Source organism: Sinocyclocheilus anshuiensis, unplaced genomic scaffold (genome assembly GCF_001515605.1).
Source record: "Sinocyclocheilus anshuiensis isolate Anshui unplaced genomic scaffold, SAMN03320099.WGS_v1.1 scaffold117, whole genome shotgun sequence".
NCBI lineage: Eukaryota > Metazoa > Chordata > Actinopteri > Cypriniformes > Cyprinidae > Sinocyclocheilus > Sinocyclocheilus anshuiensis.
Genome location: NW_015536624.1, coordinates 2,272,761 through 2,276,635, shown reverse-complemented (window position 1 = coordinate 2,276,635; position 3,875 = coordinate 2,272,761). Strand labels below are relative to the sequence as shown.

Sequence of the window (3,875 nt, the reverse complement as noted above, 5' to 3'; positions counted from 1 at the left end):
GGGTTATATTTAACTCAGTATTTTTTAGAGTATATATATATATATATATATATATATATAATTTATACAATTATTTTTTTGTTTGTGCCCCATATTTATTGTGTTTTTAAGAGTAATTAACTGTAATTGTGGTATTTTTACAGAAACTCCGATTAGCACTGTGAATGTTTGAGAGCTGTTTTGTATGGTCCACAATTTGAATATAATACAATTCTAATTAATTAGTTTATTCTTGACAACTAATTTTGAGGAACAATTTTGTTTAGAAATGCAAAACTCAACAATTAGGCTTCTAATTTATTCTGACAGCTTCAGCGACTTGCCACCTATTTTCTTTAATGGCCATCTTTCCGTGGGTTTATTGTGTAATTGCTTTCCTTTGTGAAACCAAGTAAGCTCATACATTTTAATGAAACGCAACGAAACAACGCCACACAAGCCAAAGATGTAAGAAGTTTATTGTAAATGTGTGTGTGCTTAGGACTGCCTCCAGCCATCTGTGTTTCGGTGCGGAGTCCGGCCGTGTTTCTGAGCGTTGAGACTCTGTGCTTCATTGGCGGCGGGCTGCAGTTCCGGCGCTGACCAGCGGGGGGTCACAGTTCGTCCCGAGGCGCGTTTAAAGGGAAATGTTTGAACTCCTCAGGGACCTCCTCGCCTTTCTGTGACCTTTTATAGAAACCCAGAGAATCCAGCAAGCTGCTGATATCATCTGCCTTCATCTTCTTCACAGGAACAACCTGAGGTCAGAGAGTGAAATATACTAAACAGACTTGGAAATCTCTTAATTGTCATTTTTTAAATTGCCATATTATTTAATTATAAATTTAGTTATAGTTGTAGTTTTTTGCATTTTATGTTATTACAGTTTAATTTGACTTCTTTATAGTTTATACATTTTATTATTACATTTTATTAGAATTTTTAATTTGTTTGACATTTTTATATTTAGTTAAATTAGTTCTATTTTTTTTCTTTAAAAGTTCTTTAATTTTCTTACATATTTTTAAAAACATTTTACATGATTAAGTTTTGTTTTTAACACTTTTGGAATTTGTATAGTTTTTGAATTTTATCTTTTTACTTTCCACATTTGTAGTTATATTTGTTGTTTTTACATTTATATTCTTACATTCATTTTCAGATTAAAAAAAAAAAAAACACTTTTATTATTTTGTTAATTTTAGTAGTTTTTTTTTTTCATTTTATTTTTGTGTTTAGTTATATTTATTCTGTTTTTACTTTTAAAAATATGTTCTTATGTTTAGTTTTTACATTTAAGGTTTTACATCTTTATTGTTTTTGCATTTAATATTTTTCCTGCTGTTTTTGCATTTAACATTTTTCCTGCATTTTTATAGTTATTTATATCCGTTCTCTTTTTACTTTAAAAATGGTTTTCTCGTGTGTATTTTCCTAATGGCCTTTATGTGTTTTGCTATAAATAAATACTATACTATTTTTTTTCTCAATGGCATTTTACCTTCTTTTTGAATCATTTGAAAATAATCACATAGCATTTATTCATTTTTTTAAAACACCCCTTGTCAGGTTTGTTGATTTTTTTTACATCTTCTCAAAAGGAGAAGATGATGAGAATATTCATGCTGCTTTTTCCCTTACAACACTCAACAAAAGCCAATAGTGAATAAAAAAAAAAGAAATAAACATAATGTCATTGGTTTTGTGATGGAATGTGACACTTGTTTGCATATGCATGATAATATTTATATTTAAATAATATTTAAAAAAGTATAGAGACATGCCGGTTTTTCAGCAAGTAACAAATACAGTAAACATTTAAAATATCCAGTGTTGAGTGGGAAAAAAACTGCAAATGTATAATGCAAATATAATACAAATGCACATAAAAATCACATTGCCTTTACCTTCACTTCCTCATCCTTCTCGTTGTAGAAGATCAGGCGGGGGTTTTTATCCTCTCCTGAATCGTACTCCAGGTTGTGACTTTAAACAGCAGGTTAAGGTTAACAGCAGCAGGCAAATGACCTCTGAGGCCATGAAGCGCATGACTCCAGCCTCTAAGTGTTTAAACATATGGCAGCCTGTAAAGATTTCATTAACATTTACATCCCTGTCAAACGCTGTCTTAGCAGAGCCACGATCTTCCAAGAAATATGGAAGATACTTTTCAACATTCTTTAAAAAGACTAATAGCACTAAACTGAAAACATTGGAGTTACAAGAAAATGAGAGTGATTTTCGATGGTAATGTCAGGATACTACAATGCCCATCGCTCCATGAGGAAATTGTAGAGCTCTGGCATCTTCTTTATGGATCATCCCACTACACTGGGAGCCTGGGAAGGGATTGAAGAGAGATTAACAATAGGCAAAACATTGAAAACAAGTGTTTTAACTCAAGTAACACTCGTTGTCATCAAATGTTCTTTGAGGTCTTGACATTGTATCATATACAGTATTTTGAATAGAGTATTTAGTACTGTTCAAAAGTTTGGGGTCAGTAAGAATTTAATTCTGCAAGGATGCATTAAATTATGGAAGCTTTTTTTTTTTTAAATCTGTGGTGGAAACGGCCTTTCATTTTAAATTTATCAAAAGTTACTGTAAAGACATTTATTATATAAAACATTATAAATATTGTATTTCAAATAAATGCTGTTCTTTTGAACTTTCTATTTATCAAAGAATCCTGAAAAAAAAAAAAAAAAAACAATACCACAAAAATGTTAAGCGGCACAACTGTTTTCAGTATTGATAATAAGAAACTGTTATTTATCAAACCAGCATATTAGAATGATTTCTGAAGGATCATGTGACACTGAAGACTGGAGTAACGATAAAGTAATCACAGGAATAAATTACTTTTTAAACATATTATAATAGAAAACTGTTTTTTAAAATCAGAATAATATTTCACAATATTTCAGTTTTTCCTTTTTTTATCAAATAAATGCAAAATAACACTTTATTTTTGAAGGTGTCCTTGTTACACGTTACGTGTACTTACTATTATAATAACAATTAATTATTCAAAATTACATGTAAGTAAACACAAAACAAACCCCAATCCTAATCCTAACCATATAGTAAATACATGTAGTTAAGTAATATTACTCAGTACTTAAATGTATACTTACACTGTAACAAGGACACCTTAAAATAAAGTGTAACCAAATGCAACTTTGGTGAGCATAAGAGATTCTTAAAAAAAAATAAATAAATCTTACCAACCCCACACTTTTGAATGGAAGTGTATGTATTTGTATTGCTTAATACATTATTATAATTGACATGAAATGCATTAATCTCATTAGCTTCTGTGCTAATATAGTTTGATGCAGTCTGTCTCACATCATTGGACAATGAAAGTGATTTTTAGAGCTAAACCCTTGCATATATCAAGCGTTCAAACATGTATTATTGAGCACTCACCACAAGTTTTCCTCTGGCTATAACAAGCTTTTCCTTCTCAGCGCTGCTTTCTGAAAGATTTTCAGTGCTTCTCCCCGTGGCACACAGAGTCAGAAGGGCCAACAGTGTGAGCCACATACTGCGGTTGGGATGGGAGACCTCACCGTTTCCAAAAAGATTGAGGTCCTTTGGTGAAATGAGGGTCAATACAGTAGATATGGGTTGCTGATAGGTATCTGCCGCCATGTGGCAGAGTCTGATTGGCCGATTTGTTGGGTTTTGTTTCAGAGGAATTGGATAACAAGCTTAGTATGTGGAAATGATTATTTTAAATCTACTAATTCTTACCAAAAGGGACTTAAAGCTGTTATCTGTTTGATAAAGTCAAATGTGTTGTGAAGTTTGTTGCATTTTAATGTTTTTTTTTTTCTCAATATGAAGGAGTTGAGGCCGCAGAGCAGCTGCGCCTGTGTCAGAATCTC

General features: G+C 31.5%; 1 pseudogene; it reads right to left on the bottom strand.

Moving 5' to 3' along the window:
- Positions 1–479: 479 nt before the first annotated feature.
- On the bottom strand, positions 480–3,531 carry LOC107653235 (selenoprotein M-like; annotated as a pseudogene).
- Between the last annotated feature and the right edge of the window lie 344 nt (positions 3,532–3,875).